Below are 17,232 nucleotides of genomic sequence, written 5' to 3'. Positions count from 1 at the left end.
GGGGAGTCTTCGGCCCGGGATTCAGGGGCTTTTGACCTTATGAGGAAGGTATTGTCTGCACAGACAACCACTTCATCAGAGGCATCTTCTCCTTCCCCTAAAGAGCCGCTTTCTGTTTCTGCCCCCATGACCCATCCAAAGCATAGAGCCCCATTGCCTCAGCCACCCCCAGAGGGTTCTCCCTGTTCCTTGGAGGCCTCACCTGAAGCCCCCTCTGATGAGGTCCCGAGGAAAAGGTTGTGCAAGAGGAGGCACATAGATTCCCCGCAGGAATCTCTAACGTCTGACACCGACTTGGATGAGGCAGAGGGGTCCCCAAAATCCCCCTCTGAGGATGTGTCATTTGCGGACATCCTGGAGATCTTGAAACAGATGGGTGGTTGGCAGTCCCTAGACCCCACTGAAGATGAGTCGGTGCTGCTGAAGGCTTTTGGGGCTCAACCTTCTACCTCCTGGGTGACTCTGCCCTTCGATGAATTAATGGAATTGATTGCTCGAAGGGCATGGGAGACACCTGACACAGTGGAACCAGTTCCTCGAAAACCAAACAAATTTATCACCGCCCCCCCCCCCCAGGACAAGACTTATCTCACCAAGGGAGTTCCGGTCGACGTTATGGTGGTGGAGGCAGCCACGAAAAAGGAGATGTCTGAGTCTTCCTCATCTGTTCATCCTCCTAATAAAGATTCTAGGACTATGGACAGATACTATGAAGCACGTTTTTAGTTCAGTGACTTTTTCCATGCGTTCGCTAAACTATTTGACACATTTAACACGTCTGCAGAGGGATCTCATCAAGGAGCTGACAGATGCTCTCCAGGGTAACACAGATGCTGCTGTTTCAGATAAGGTAACAGCACAACTTAACACCCTTACCTCCATAGTAAACTCATCCATGAGGCTCATCTCGTATGCGGCCGAAGGATCGAGTAGAGCTGCAGCTTCAGCGATTGCTCTACGAAGACAATCCTGGATGCAGCTGTGCTCCTTTGCGGAAGCCTTCAAGTCTTCCTTTGCCAATGCCCCCTTTGATGGTGCCACACTCTTCGGGCACAAGGTGAAGGAGACTTTGACTTGGTGTGAGCAAGAGGGAAAGACCCTGTCTGCTGTCGGGGTCCGTTTTTCCACTCCAACTAGACTGTACCCCAAAGGGCAACGAGGTGGGAAAATGTGGTTCCATAAGACTCTGGGATCTTTCCAAGCCACACAGAGTGATGCCCCCTCCAGAGGCAGAGGGGGGTAGAAATGGAAGACGCCGCCCCGGCGGCAGAGGGGGTCCGCATAACCAAGGCAACAGGGATACCGTCCTTGGGAAGCCTTTCCAGCACTCCTGAACAGAGGCCCGGCTGTCCTGCTCTGGAGGCAGTCGGGGGTTGCTTGGCTTTATACCCACAGGCCTGGCTAAATATTACCTCGGATTCCTGGGTCAAAAGCATTGTAACCAGAGGATACAAAATCCCCTTCATATCAACTCCACCTCAACAAAGAAGGTTTCCAGATGTGCCACCCCATCTGCGAAGCCCAGCAGCAATAGAAATTTAAAAGCTGCTCAAAACAGAGTCATCCAACCAGTCCCGGTGGACCAAAGAGGATCTGGAACTTACTCAAGATTCTTTTTAGTTCCAAAAAAGACAGGGGACTGGAGACCGATTTTAGATCTCAGCAATCTCAACACCTTCATGAGGAAGGAAAAGTTCTGGATGGTCACGCTTCAATCGATCCTTCCATTTTTACAGAAGGATGATTGGATGTACTCGATAGATCTCAAAGACACGTAGTACCACATCAAAATGGCCAGACTGTCCAGAGATCACCTGCGCTTCCGGCTGGGAGCCAGTCACTTTCAGTTTCGAGCTCTGCCCTTTGGACTCACCTCAGCCCCCAGGGTATTCACCAAATGCATGGCAATAGTAGCGTCTCACTTGAGACAACAAGGATTCCAGGTGTTTCCCTATCTGGACGACTGGCTCCTCACTGCCACCACTGAGCGTCGCCTCATACAAGTCAGAGACTACACAGTCGACCTTTGTTCCCACCTAGGGATTTCAATAAACTTCGAAAAGTCTGCCTTATTGCCCTCACAGCATGTTTCATTCATCGGAGCCGACCTAGATACACCATTAACACTGGTAAAGCTCCCTCCAATAAGGGCGTCAACCCTCAGACAACAGGTTCTTCTTCTACTACAGAGCAGGAAAGCCCCGGCCAAACTGGTGTTGAAAGTTTTGGGACTAATGGCAGCATCCCTAATCGCAGTTCCTATGGGAAGATTACACATGAGGATCCTCCAATGGCTGCTTTTCGTGCAGTGGTCTTTCCAGCAGTTACCCCTAGCGCATGAGATTCTGATAACAGACTCTTGCAGACAAGACCTCTCATGGTGGGTGTACAGTCAGGATCTCACTATGGGTCGTCCGTTTATTACCCAGTCCGATGGCCACAATAACCATGGACGCTTCTCTGATAGGGTGTGGGGGGGTCTATTTCAGGGAAGAACAGTCCAAGGGGAATGGTCCAACATGGAGTGCAGCCTGCACATAAATGTTCTGGAGCTGAGGGCAGTGTTCCTGGTGTTGCAACACTTCCAAGCCCTCTTACCTCTAGGAACAGTGGCAGTTCAGATGGACAACATGTCTGTGGTCTGGTACATAAACAAGCAAGGGGGAACCAGGTCTTACCCGTTATGCAGAGAGGCCTTGAGAATGTGGCAATGGGCAGAGTCCATGGGTCACTTTCTGATAGCAATGCACATCCCGGGGTCATCCAACGTCATTGCGGACAGGTTGAGCAGAGCCATCCTGTTACCTCACGAGTGGTCCCTCAATCCACAGATGGCAGAAAAGATCTTCCGCGGATGGGGCCAGCCTGGCTACTATCTATTTGCTTCCCCGTTGAATGCAAAATGCAGACGCTACTTTGCCCTTCTACCCCCTCCGGGGGATGTCCCCAGGGATGCACTGATACACGATTGGCCCCCGGGTCTCCTATATGCATTCCCACCTACTCCCTTGATTCCCAGATTTCTACAGAAAGCCAGGAACCTGGAAAGGACAGTAATACTCATAGCCCCATTCTGGCCTCGGCAGATATGGTTCCCCTTTCTTTGAGCCCATCAAACAGAGGAACCATGGATTCTGGACCCAGTACCAGATCTACTGACCCATTTTTCGGGAGTTCCTCACCCGTCTCTTCAATCCCTCAAACTAGCAGCTTGGCTGCTCCGCTTCCCTGCCTAGCCAGGTCTGATCTATTTTCTCCGGCAGTTCAACACATTCTGGTTGCTTCTCATAAAGCTTCCACTACAAAACTCTACAGGAGTAAATGGAAATGCTTTGTATACTGGGCGTCTAGCCAACACTTAGACCCCCTGGTAGCTCCTTTACATAAAGTATTGGAATTTTTATCTATCCTCTTTCACGAAGGAGCCTCTACTTCCACACTAAGAGTACAGTTGGCGGCCATATCGAACTTCCATATTGGTGAGGACGGTTCTTCCATTATGTCTCACAGACTTTGTAAGGCTTTTATGAAAGGAACCTTCCATCTTTGGCCGCCCGTCAGGAAGCTTTTCTTTCCATGGAGTTTAAATTTGTTACTGTCACAACTCATGTTGCCACCCTTCGAACCTGCTTCGTCCTGCCTCCTAAAGTTTTTATCATGGAAGACACTTTTTCTCATAGCTGTTACTTCAGCTCGAAGAGTATCAGAGCTGCAAGCATTATCGGTCAGACCACCTTACTTGATTTTCCATCCAGATAGTCTCTCTTTACGTACAAATCCATCTTTCCTTCCAAAGGTATGTTCCGTCACAAATATTAAGCAATCCATAGAACTCCCTACCTTCTTCAAGAACCATACTAACAAGTTGGAGTATATGCGGCACAAGTTGGATGTTCACAGGCAGTTAAGATTTTATTTGGATAGGACTAAAAGTTACAGGAAGACAGATCAGCTCTTTGTCACATTTGCAGACAATAAAAAGGGCATGGCAATTACAAAACGTACATTATCTAAATGACTTGCCGATTGTATAGCCTTTGTGTACTCTGTCAAATCAGTCCTTACCTACCAAACCTAAGGCCCATTCTACCAGATCTGTTTCCACTTCCTTGGCTCATGCAGCTCGTTTGCCTTTGGACACGATTTGTGCAGCAGCCACGTGGTCTAAGCCACATACTTTCATCACTCATTATAGAGTTGACAAAGCCTCCAAAGACAGGACATCTTTTGGTTCCACTGTGCTTAGGAACGTTCTTCCATGAGTCACTCAGGGTGACGGAGCTAGGGACGCTACCCATGTGTAAGAACAAACGGCGAGATTGAACACACTCACATAAAGAAGTTATGTCCTTACCATAACGTTCCATGTGGAGTGTTCATCTCGCCTTTGTTCTTGCATCCCCCCCCCACGTGTTTTGGAAGAACGGGTAGGACTAGACTCTGATTGAAATGTCTTAACCCCTTCCGGGGTATATGGTCCTGTGTCTCATGGGGTATATGCTACTACCCTAAGTTATTTTGCTATGGTGAGAGAGTGTCTCCGGATGCCTGAGAGTGTGTGTAGTTCTTGCACCTGAGGTATTGGGTTATCGGTCTGGTTTGTTTGCAAACTAGATCAATGGCAGGGAGGATTGTGGGATATAGTCTGGTCTCGAGCTTCTCTGAGATGCAGAGCTTTGTGATGCGGCCGACTCGGAGCCAAGGATCGGCTCCGAACCCGTGTGTAAGAACAAAGGCGAGATGAACACTCCACATGGAACGTTATGGTAAGGACATAACTTCTTTTTTTAGCTGAAGGTGGACAAATCATTTGAGAAACAGCTGTCCCTTCCTGCATCATAAAAACTCAGCTATGCAAAATACTAACCCTTTTATTGTGAACACAAAGATAGCATAATTTAGCCTTACGATAAGATATGCCCATACAAATTCAACAGCCCACTCCCTCTGAAATTCCATAAAACCATCTTTGAGCACTGCCTGGTAACAAGACTGCTTGGTCAGTCATGAAGGGAAATCAGTTAGATTAAGGTTCTGGGCAAGATGTAAACATTTATTCCCTCATAGCTACTAAAGCTACATGGTAGTGTCATTTGATATAAGAAATATCTTACTTTCTAAAAATTCTATACAGAAAGGAATTGCATGTATAACTACTTAGGTGAAGCTTCTGCAAGGCAAACATGCTTCTGTTATAAAAAACTTCTGTACCACTCAGCATACTGGGCAAAGATTTTCTGTGTAAATGAAACTTTACAGACTACTGTATACCTGATGGGACCGCTTTGGACATTTCAAACAAATCTCTATCCTTTGATTTGTACCCTTCCAGTCCCAATATAGATAAAGACACTGTTGTCTATCGTAGGAATTGAACAACCACCTGACAACTTCAGTGGCGAGTCACTCCTTCACTCCATCACACAACAGTTGCAGTCTTGGCATGACAATGAGGTAGCCTACATTAAAGATGCAGTGTCTGTAAAAGTAATTTTGAAACTTCAAATCACTGCCATAGATTATTCAGTATCCCCTTTTAACAGAGGTAGGAAAGAGAAAATTAACATATAATTTCAGCACCATTTTGTCAAGGAATCATAGTGCAAAGTAAGTCGTGTAATACATTCCTACTACCTCTTAAGAAACCAGAGGGGGGGGGGGGAGTATCTCTTTATTGATATTTCTTAAATAACATTTCCATTTAGTTCAATACCAAGAAAAAACATATCAGACCAGAAAACAAAAAGAGTATCAATTTCTACTTAACCCAGCTACAATTGTTAGTTTAATTCCCCTCACTTTTCTGTTATTGACATTTGTTTTTTCTCTGACAGTCCATATCTATTTGCTTTTACTTAGAAAAAGAAATCACAGTTGAGAAAGCCCAGGTTCAATACCTAGGACATTTAATTTCTGCAGAAGCATGTCACATTCTGCCTTCTCTGTTTTCTGCTATTCAGTTTGCACCATGGACCCTATCCTTGAAGCTTCTCCATGCTTTCCTTAGATTTGCAGGTTATAGTAGACCATGAATTTTGAATTTTGAGAAGTAGTTTTTAGAAAGACATTCCAGAACCACTATATTGGCAAGGAAAACATGAGAAAGCATTCATTTATCTTAAAACTCTCCTCCTTAACCCTTGTTCCCTTGGCTTATCCAGTTATTCAAATTATGTTTTCTTGTTCTGTTAATGAACTTAACCTAGTAGCATTAAGTTTATTAACACAGAGCAGCGATAATGTTTTTAAACCTGTATCATATTTTAACACCAACTTGAATCCTGTATCAGTAGCTCTGCCACACTGCTTTAGGGTAGTTGCAGCAGTTACCAGGATACTAGATATGGAATTTTCATTAGCACTTGGACACGCAATCTTTGTTGCAGTTCCACATTCCGTAGACACCTTGTTAATTATAGAGAGACTCAGTACTTGTCAATATTTCAACTTTCTAATATGAACTTTAACTATTAAATTAAATTTCCCCTCCCTCAAAATTGTCTATTTTTGAATCCTGCATCTTTAATTCAAACAGGACTGCCAAAATGCCTTACAGCTGTGTACTGATTATTTTTTAACCATGTGCTTTCTCCTAGATTTGATCCAACATATATCCAGAACTTATCCTGTTTGCAGATGGATCCTGTATTCACACAGAGAAGATAGCTCACTCATGGCAACATTTTCTTTTGGCACTAGAGATCCTGCTTAGAGGACAATTAAATGGAAATGTGTCTACTCAAGTTGCAGAACTGATAGCTATCACTGAAACTTGTAAACTAGCAAAGGATAAAAAAGTTAATATTTTCACATTCAGGTTGTGTATGTGGTAAATCATGTGTTAGGACACTATAGAGGTAAACAGGATATTTGACGTCTTCAGGTATTTTTGTAGCTCAGTTGTTGGATACACTGTTATTACCAAAGTTAACAGCCCACAAGACTGTTTTCTCTTGCATTTTAAAAGAAAATTCCCCTACAAGTATCATGACTAAACAGATTTATATCTGTTTGGGTTTTCATTTTACAACCATTTTCAAACTCAAAATGTTACTGTAACATTACAAAGTCCTGTCTTAAGAACAGGTTGGAGACTCCAAAAAGGTAAAGTGGCTATGTAATTGCTACTTCCATTGACCAGACTTTTGGTGCTATCTGGATGGAAGGCTAGAGCACCACGTTTGTTTCTACAACAGCTTGTTTGGGGGTATACTTTTCTCTCTCTGAGAAAATTGTGTGCCAGGTTGCCACACTAACCAATATGCCCCTTACATTTTTGGAGTTATCCAGCATACGGTTTAATACATGACAGATATGCATTTTAATATAATGATCTGATGTATTTTCCATCTATTCCTCTACATATGGGGTCTTGGTTCAGATGTCTGATCTGACTTTGGCCACTTGAAAGCTTAGGATCTGGTGCTCATGCTCCCTCCCATACTCATAATCCCTACAAACAGAGCAAGTTACCTCCAGTCTCATTTGCCACCTTCAAGTGTTGACAGATCTGTGGTGCTCCGGTGAGTTTGTTCTTCAAAAAGTTTACATCCTTTACCAGATAAGCCCTTTTATAGATATTTTTTTCTATCTCCTGTCCTGCCTAAACACGCACACACACACACACACACACACACACACACACACACACACACACACACACACACACACACACACAGACACAGACACACACAATTCTATGATAAATAGGGTAAGTATTAGTATTAGGTGTTAGTGAAAGATATAATGCTAGATTTTCAGGTTACTATAGAGTGTTTTATTCATAGTTATTTTTATTGTTATCATTGTCTTTGTGGTGGTTCTTGCATGGTAGTTGTGTTTTTTCCTAAGATTGCTGTCGTGTCGGACCAACCTGGCTTTAAAAAGTGTATTTTGTGCACTCACAAGTTGCTGAACTCCACACATGAGGAGTGTGCATATTGTCTTGGTCCCTCACATCTGGATTTAGCTTGTTCTGTTTGCAAGATCTGGCCAGAGAGCTATTCCAGAGAAATAGAACAAGCTAATTTTGAAGGGTCTCATTCATCTTTTCACTGGTGTGAAAACCTCTTCTTCAAGAAACTTGGGTACATCATCTTTTTCCTCATCCAAAACTAAAGAAAAGACTATGTGTCAAAGTTTTGAGAAGAAGAAATTCAAATCCTTGAGGAAACATTCCCCAGATCTGAAGGCTTATTCATCTCCTGCACTCAAAATGGCTAAATCTTTGGAGGCAACACCCACCTATAAGCCTATTGTTAAAGGCCTCATGACACCACCAAGTAATCCCCAGAGCCAGTTTCTGAGACTTGGGTATGCCATTTTACAGGACTGACCCCCTTATTCATCTAGGCCTCCTTCCTTGAATTTGTCACTTTGGTCATTTAGATCATCCAGGATTCTCACTGAAGTGGATGTGGACAGGATGATGAGGTGTCTCCTATGGACCTAGATTTAATTAGGGGTACTCACAACTCCAGCCACATTTGGATCTGGTAGGGATATTTCTCCCTGTTACCTGTTATGGCTCCTTCTCCAAACTTGGCCCTAGCCCAGTTTAGTTCTGTATTGGAGCCAGGATTTCATGTCTCTTTGACTCTAAAGGTCAGCTATCTAACTCCTGAAGCTGTAACATAAACGTAGACCCTGACAAGTTGGGATCAAATCTGAGGTCTTCAGATCTTTTCCTTCCTTTAGTTGCCTTGGCACTAGACAGTTTGATTCCAGTGATGGCCTTGCATCCTAGTCAAACAGCCTTCCAGAGTTGAGATGCCTCAGATCAGTTGCAGGTTTGGCATTTGAGACTGTGCTTTCTAAACCTAGAGACCTTCCCTTTTGAAGTCAGAGCCAACCTTTCCCTCATATGGTCCCTAGTGTGCAAAGCCTGCTGTCCTTGTCCTGTTGGGGCAGTCAGTTCTCAAAAGTCTTGAACTTGTTCTCCCTAGTGAGATCTTATACATTTCTGAGTCTTCACAGAGGAGGCTGCTAGGAAACACAAGTGTAAGGGGAGACACTTGGTGTCTCCCAAGGAGTCTTGCACAAACCAATAATGATTTTGATGAGAGAGAGGGTTCCCCACATCTCCACTTGAGGACATCTCATTCTGAGAGATCGTTTAACTATTTATTCATTTCCTAATTGGCATTTGGACAGAAAAGGGGGTGTTTGTCTTCCCAAACTGCATTTTTATCTCCTCTCTTGCATCTCATCTTCTTCTGATCATGGCATAATTAAGTCTTCCATCAATATTTGCATTTGTGCCTTTTTCTTGGCTTCCATATTCCTGTGCTTTATGCAAAATTTCATAACATTTCTGCACTTTCTGTAATACCTCTGTACAGGATCTCTGGTTATTTTTCTTGTCATCAACTCCCTAAGTTTGGCAACAACTCTTTACTTTCAGTTGCCTAAGTTCTAAATGTTTTTGTGATCTGGAGTTATCTAACCGTGATTGCTTTACAGCAACATTTTAGACTCGTGTATATTCTCCCTGAGCATCCTTTAGCACTCTGCTTTTGCTCTTCCTCTTCTTCTGTGAGATTTCCCTTATTGTGTAAAATTTTACCCTTTGTTAGCCCCTCTAAATAATTTCTACATTAACTAAATTGTATGCTATTCTATTAAATGAATTATGTATTAAGGTCTTTGGAGGGCTACTACTATTTATTCATTTTCCACCTTTACAAACTTTATATTTGATGATCTGTCTTCTGTCCGTTCCTTAATCCTCTGTAGCTAGAGAGTGTAGTCAGATCCTGTTTGCTAGGGACACAATATCCATTGACTGGCTTGTGTTAAGCCAAGTCAAAGTTTACTTGTGGCATTTTTCTCATTTTTGTGAGATTTATCTTATTCTCAGTGTTCTTCGTATTCTTTGTACCCCCTTCCATCTTTTTTTTTTTTTAAACTTCTATTCGTCATCATTTTGGTAATATATTTTCCTTGAACCTTTTTGTGGAGAAAGTTTGACTTAGTTTTCTTTTTCTCATAGTACTTTTCTATAGTATATAATATATATAATAGTACATTTTTGATTAAATAATTAAGTCTTCCACTACTGGTTATTATTTTTATTGTTTTTAGTGTTATTGTGGTTACTGTTTTCTGTTTGTCATGCCAGATAAATTTTCTGAGTTAAAGAAATATATGGCCTGGGGCCACAAAATTCCAATCTGGATGTACACTCCAAGTCTGTATACTGTCTAGGGACTGCTCACCTGGACAAACCATGCCCTATTTGCTCTACTTTTGGCTCCAGGGTGCTAGCTGAGAAGAGACATAAGTTGGTCATTAAGGGGTTCCTTCCTGCCTCCATGGAATAAGTTCCCCTTCCTCACTCTGTTTCTACATCTGTCTCCCCTTGGGCCAGAAGAGTCCCTGATAAATCCAGGGGATGAGAATAGCCATGACAAGCCTAAAGAAAAAGAGGAGGAATTGAAAAGTCAAAGGAAATCAAAAAGCAGTTGCTGGATCAATCACCTTTTTCTGGTCTGGCCCCATAAGTTCCCAAGTCTTCGGATCAGACTCTAGTCAGATCCAGTCTATATTGGGACAGGATGGTTGACCTGATCTCTAAGTGGGTATAGAAGAAACTGGATGTGGCCTAAGCAAGGCTCTGCAAATCTGATAAGTTGTTGGCTTCCTTGAAGGATCATCCTTATTGGAACAAGGGTCCTGCTATTGATTCCACGGTGGAGTTGGCGGCCAGCTAAAAGAAGTTTGCAGAGGAAAGCTTCACTGTCCATCCCCAATAGCAGAGGGTCTTGGGTGCTGAACAGATTTGGGAAATGGGTTTATGCTTCAGCACCCTTTACATTTAGGGCACTGACCTACTTAGCAAAACTCTTTTAGAGAGATTTGACCTAGGCGCTCTCCAAATTTCCTTTTAGACAGGAGAGGAAATCTTATCGACTTGCAGTTGGCCACCATTCAGTCTCTTTCAAATATGTCTATACACCTCATTTCCAACATGACAGAAGGCACTTCAAGAGCTGCAGGCACAGGCATAACTGTTAGGAGAGGTACCTAGATGTATCTGTGTGGCATTGCGGAGCACTTTAAAATGTCAGTCATCAATGCTCCTTATGATTGCCTGACACTTTTCAGACAAAAATTTACAGAGGCACTATCTAGAAATTAGCAAGATGGGAAAACATCGTCTGCCATAGGTGTTTAACAGAGTGTGTGTATGTACCTTTAAGAAGTATTTCCAGATGTAAGCCCGTGCATATAAATAGTGAGCATGTGCAGGCAGCGGTGCCATTTTGAGAGAACAGCCAGAGTGTTAGCATGTATGAGTGTAATAGTCAGTCTGTTTATAAGTTTGTTACAAAGCCTCATTCCTGATGTGTTTGTGTGTAATAAAGCTGCTTGAACTGAGCCTACAACCCCTCCTGGTGAGTGACATGGTGTCAGAACTGGGATTAAGAGAGCAACTTCTTCAAGCCATGAGGTGCAGAGTTGAAGGTGAAGGCAGATTAAGCTAGTTGACTGAAACAGAGCTCACAAGAACAAAAAAGACCAGAAATGCACTTAAGGTAACAAAACACTTGCACAAATGATTTATTTGGCAAAGAAAATGAAATGGAACATTTGTAAGGCACAAATCGCATTATTAATCAAATGAGTAGCACAAAACGTATTAATCAAATGAAAGGCACAAAATGCATTATTAATTGAACAAAATGTTCGAAACCACGATATTTGATAAAACTAGCAGAAATATTCATATGGGGCTCAGAATTACCTTTGGTTTGCACAACGAGCATGTTTAAAGTAAAACTGGCACAAGAAAAGTATAATGAGCATGATAAGAGATTAAAAGGGCATAACGAGTACAATAAAAGGGCAAATTAAGCTTAAAGAGCAAGGCAAATGCATGATGTGAAGTTGTTAAATCTAGCCGTTTATTCACACTGATGGGTTCGGAGCCGATCCTCAGCTCCGACACGGCCATTAGCAAAGCTCAAGGTTTACCAGTATCATGAGACCAAGCCCCTTATCCCATGATGCACTGCTGGAATTACCTCAGATCTAGTTTGCCGCAGCACAGATCTCGGTGTTCCAGATTGCTCGGACCAATTTTATTGGAAAAATTCTTCTATTCGCAAGTTTTAAAAACTTTTTCTTAACTTTCATTCTTGTTAGGATAGTTTATATATATATATATATATATATATATATATATATATGTATATATATATGTATATATATATCTATATATATATATATATGTATATATATATATATGTATATATATATGTATATATATATATATATGTATATATATATATATACATATATATATACATATATATATATATATGTATATATTTAGATAAGTGCCCTGTGTTGGCTTTGTTTTTTCCATAGAAGTGTTTCTAGTTAGCAGTTGCCTAGTAGCGTTGGCCTTGTATTTAACTAAATTCTTAGTCAGTAGATGTAATGGGATCCTATCTTGCCTACATTCATAACTGATGGGTTCAGAGCCGATCCGTCGGCTCTGACTCGGCCACTATAGACTAGAACGAAGTCTCTCATTGGCTGGGCTACCCCTTATCCCGTAATGCACCACACCTACTTCCCCAGATCTCGTTTGCCGCTTTTCAAGCCGGACGTGGTCTCGACTTGGCTGGAGCTAAGTGATTTTTTCTTGACCTTTGGGTCGTTTTTGACTAGGGGTTCTGTCAGTATTTCAACAAACAGCTGTTTTAACAGCTTTGTGAGCGTTTGTGTTTAGTTTCGTGAAAATTTAATTTTTAGTCTTTCTAGTTCGCGCTACTTGTGTACCGGGCAAGGCCCGTTTAAGTTAGAGGGCTCTTGCCCTTATTGTATGCTTATCTTTGTTTTTCTTGTTGTGGTGTGACTGAATTAGTTTCGGGCTAAGCCCGTTTAAGTTAGAGGGCTTTAGCCCATTTTTCCGCTTACTGTTTTTGGCCTTACTGTAAGTTACCTGTATTTTTCTTTTCACTATGTCCAAGGAACAAAAGTCAGGTTTCAAGAAATCTGCAAAATGTAATTATAAGATGTCTATTACGGACAGCCATGCTGTCTGCGTGTACTGTTTAGGGCCCAAACTGGCTTCGGAGCCGATGGCTGAAGGGTCAGCCTCGGTGCTTCTCCCCTCGGCTCCATTAGTTTTGGAGCCACAGGTGAGTGCATCGAGAGGCCAATCACCTTCCTCGGCTCCATTGATCTCAGAGCCGTTGGAGGTGTGCAGCTCAGACTCTTCCCCTTGGCTCCGGAGCCTCCTTCGGCGCTGACACTGTTGCAGCCGGTTCTGGTCTCGGCTCCGATAGTGCTGGAACCTTTTCGGAGCCGGTCCCCTGCTTCATCGGAGCCGAGGCAGAAGTCTTCTCGGCCCCAATCTGTTTCCTCCAAATCCTCTAGGTTATCTGATTCGGATTTGGATAGGGTTTTCCTTTCCTTTACTAAAATGATCTCGGCTCCAGCCCACGTGGCTTCGGAGCCGATTCCACCTCCCATACACTTGATTCCTCCTCCGACCTCCTTGGAGCCGTTGGAGTTGGTGCAGGTAGAACGGAGCGGAATCGTCCAGTCGGAGCAGGGACCCCCTCGGAGTTTTTCTGCTCCGACTTTCATTCCTACCCTGTCCTCGGTGTCAGGGTTTGGTACCGGGTCTTCCTCGGCGGGGGCCGAGGGCAACACTATAGAGCTCGCCTCTTCGATGCCCAGTCTTCCCCTCAGAGCATCTGCCACAGGCATTCCCGGTACCTCCGTGGTCTCTCAGCAAGTGCCCTCCGTGGAGTCTGGAGGGCCTGCTTTTGAGGCCATGAGGAGTGCGCTGGCCATGGCCTTGCCGGTTCAGCAGGTTTCTACCTCTCCCTCCCAAGTTCTGGGTACTGGTGCCTCTGGAGACATTCTTTCCCACAACAGTGGGGCCCCAGGGCCTGAGCATACCCCCTTGGGGGGTTCCCTTTTTCCGGGGGATCCTTCTGAGTCTGCTTCAGATGAACCCCCAAGGAAGAAACTGTGTAAGAGGAAGCACGTTGATTCCCAAGATGAATCCGTCACTTCAGATACTGACCTCGAGGATGCGGAGGGGTCCCCTAAATTGTCCTCGGATGACATCTCTTTCTCGGATATCCTTGAGATTTTGAGACAGAGAGGAGATTGGCAATCCAAAGCCCCTACCGCTGAGGAGTCAGTTTTCCTCAAGGCCTTCGGGGCCCAGCCCTCCTCCTCCTGGGTGTCTCCACCCTTCGATGAGCTATTGGACCTTATCTCTTGGAGGGTGTGGGAACATCCTGACACGGCGAAACCGGTGCCTGCCAGGCCCAATAAGTTCCTTTCAGCTCCCCCCCAAAAGGAATTCCTTACTAAGGGCATTGCAGTTGATGCTATGGTGGTGGCATCTGCCACTCAGCAGGACATGGCAGAGGCTTCGACGTCTATTCATCCTCCTAATAAGGATTCTAGGAACATGGATAGGTACGGGAAGTGTACCCTTTCTTCAGCGACCTTTATCATGTCGTCGCTGAACTATCTTTGTCACTTTACAAGGCTCCAAAGGGACCTCCACAAGGAGTTAGGAGAGTCCCTTGTGGGTAACCTTCCTGAGGCATTAGCACAGACTGTAGGCGCCCAGATGACTACCCTAACTTCCATTGTTAACTCGTCCATGAGGCTCATTTCCTATGCAGCCGAGGGGGCGAGTAGATCAGCGGGCACAGGAGTGGCTCTTAGGAGACAAGCCTGGCTACGCTTGTGTCCATTCGCGGAGGCCTTTAAGTCTTCCTTCGTTGACGCCCCCTTTGATGGGTCTTCCTTGTTTGGACCCAAGGTGAAGGACACGCTTACTCGGTGCGAGCAAGAGGGAAAGACCTTGACTGCCATTGGGGCCCATTTTTCCGCTCCCTCTAGACCTTATCCCAAGGGCCAGAGAGGAGGGAAAATGTGGTCCAAAAAAGCCCAAAAGGTTTTCTCTACTCCACCGAGTGATCCCCCCTCCAGAGGCAGGGGGGGGGAATTCAGGAAGACGCCGCCCTAGAGGTGGCAGAGGCCCCTGTAACTCTGGAGACCGCGACTCCTTTCGTGGTTCCTCCTACCCTCAAAGTCCCTAGGATGTGGCCCGGCTGTGCTTCTCCAGAGCCGGTCAGGGGTCGTTTTGCGAAACACCCACAGGCTTGGGAATCGATAACCAAGGATCAGTGGGTGCTTTGCATTGTAACCGGAGGTTACCTTATCCCCTTTTTCAAGCCCCCTCCTCCTACAAGGAGAATCCCAGATGTGCCACCCAGTCAATGGGATCTGGCAGCCGTAGAAGTTTCAAAGCTGCTAAGCAAAGGGGTCATCCAGCCCGTCCCCGCCGACCAGATCGGATCAGGAACTTACTCAAGATTATTTTTGGTGCCAAAAAAGACAGGGGACGTAAGGCCCATTTTGGACCTCAGCCTTTTGAATCATTTTGTGAAGAAGTCCAAGTTCCGGATGGTCACCCTTCAGTCCATTCTCCCGTTATTGGAGAAGGATGTCTGGATGTGCTCCGTAGACCTCAAGGACGCTTACTATCACATATTGATACATCAGGAGTCCAGGAGTTATTTACGCTTCCGCCTAGGAACCAGTCACTTTTAGTTTCGTGCACTGCCCTTTGGTCTCACCACAGCCCCCAGGGTGTTTACCAAGTGTCTGGCAGTGGTGACAGCTCACTTGAGAAGTCTCGGATTCCAGGTGTTTCCCTATCTCGACGACTCGCTCCTCACTGCCACCTCCAAGCATCAACTGATTTGAGCGCTGATGGCCACAGTAACCTTGGGTCTCTCGCTAGGAATCACTTTCAATTGGAAAAAATCTGTGCTGCGGCCATCTCAGCGTATCACTTTTATAGGCACAGAGTTAGACACAAGAAGGATGTGGGCATTTTTGCCATCAGACAGAATTCAGATTCTACAATCACAGGTCCAGAATTTGTTACCCAAATCTCGAGTTCCTGCCAGACAGATTCTTCAGTTATTGGGTTCGATGGCTGCAACTATCCTCCTAGTACCGTTAGCCAGGTTGCACATGCGGGTGCTCCAATGGCTATTATCAGTTCAATGGTCATACCAAGAACTCCCCCTGAACCACCTGGTTCTAATTACGGACAGTTGTCGCCGGGACCTCCGTTGGTGGCTATGTCGGTCCAACCTGGACCGGGGGCATCCCTTCGCCCTTCAGCCCCCTGTTGCCACAGTGACCACGGACGCCTCCCAGATAGGGTGGGGGGGTCATTATCTGGACAGGTCTGTCCAAGGCATGTGGCAGGATTGCGAAGCGCACCTTCACATCAATATCCTGGAAATGAGAGCGGTGCTTCTGGTTTTACAAGCACTTCATCATGCTCTCCCCCAAGGTACTATTGCGATTCTATCCGACAACATGTCGGTAGTTTGGCACATAAACAAGCAGGGCGGAACCAGGTCCTACCCCCTTTGCAGGGAGGCCGTGAGAGTATGGCACTGGGTCATAGCCTCTCGACGTTTCCTGGTAGCCACGCACATTCCGGGAAAAGCCAATGTGATTGCAGACAGGCTCAGCAGGACTCTCCTGTTGCCCCACGAGTGGTCCCTCAACAACAGAGTGGCTGCGCAGATCTTCGCCAAATGGGGCCTCCCTTGTTGCGACTTGTTCGCCAGCCCCAACAATGCGAAGTGCAGAGAGTTCTTCACTCTGACACCCTCTCAGGGACAGTCTCCCAAGGATGCTCTAGCCCACAATTGGCCCCCGAGTCTGCTTTATGCCTTCTCCCCCGATTCCCCTTCTCCTGAGGGTGATTCAGAAGGCCCTTCATGTCGGGGCCACATGATTTTGGTCGCCCCACATTGGCCCCGTCAGGTTTGGTTCCCCTTTCTTCAGAAGTATACGGTACAGGGCCCTTGGATTCTGGACCCAGTGCCGGATCTGTTATCCAATCCGTCGGGGCACTCTCATCCGTCCCTCCGGTTGCTCCGACTGGCTGCTTGGCTACTCCACTTCCATCCTTAGTTAGGGATCTTTCTTTTTCTTCGGAAGTGATGCACATCTTGTCTTCTTCCCACAAGCCGTCTACTGTTAAGCTGTATTCCAACAAATGGAAAAGATTTGTTTGTTGGGCCCAGCAGCGAAGCATTGATCCTCTCATGGCCCCAGTACCGCAGGTCTTGGAATTTCTAGCTTCATTGTTTCATTCTGGCTCTTCAGTCTCCACACTTAAAGTTCAACTGGCTGCTATATCTAATTTTCATGTTGCTA

The 17,232-nt window shown here is 45.1% G+C and overlaps 1 protein-coding gene across 1 annotated transcript in view; it reads left to right on the top strand.

The window, feature by feature from the left end:
- The window catches only part of LOC122801255 (serine-rich adhesin for platelets-like), a 1,296,546-nt gene that overhangs the window by 370,640 nt on the left and 908,674 nt on the right, over nucleotides 1-17,232 (top strand). The window lies entirely within an intron of this gene.

The sequence above is a fragment of the Protopterus annectens genome, chromosome 4.part1 (assembly GCF_019279795.1).
Source record: "Protopterus annectens isolate FY-2018-M chromosome 4.part1, PAN1.0, whole genome shotgun sequence".
Taxonomy (NCBI): domain Eukaryota; kingdom Metazoa; phylum Chordata; order Ceratodontiformes; family Protopteridae; genus Protopterus; species Protopterus annectens.
The sequence above is the reverse complement of the archived record's forward strand: the minus strand, read 5'-3'. Positions and strand labels throughout refer to the sequence as shown.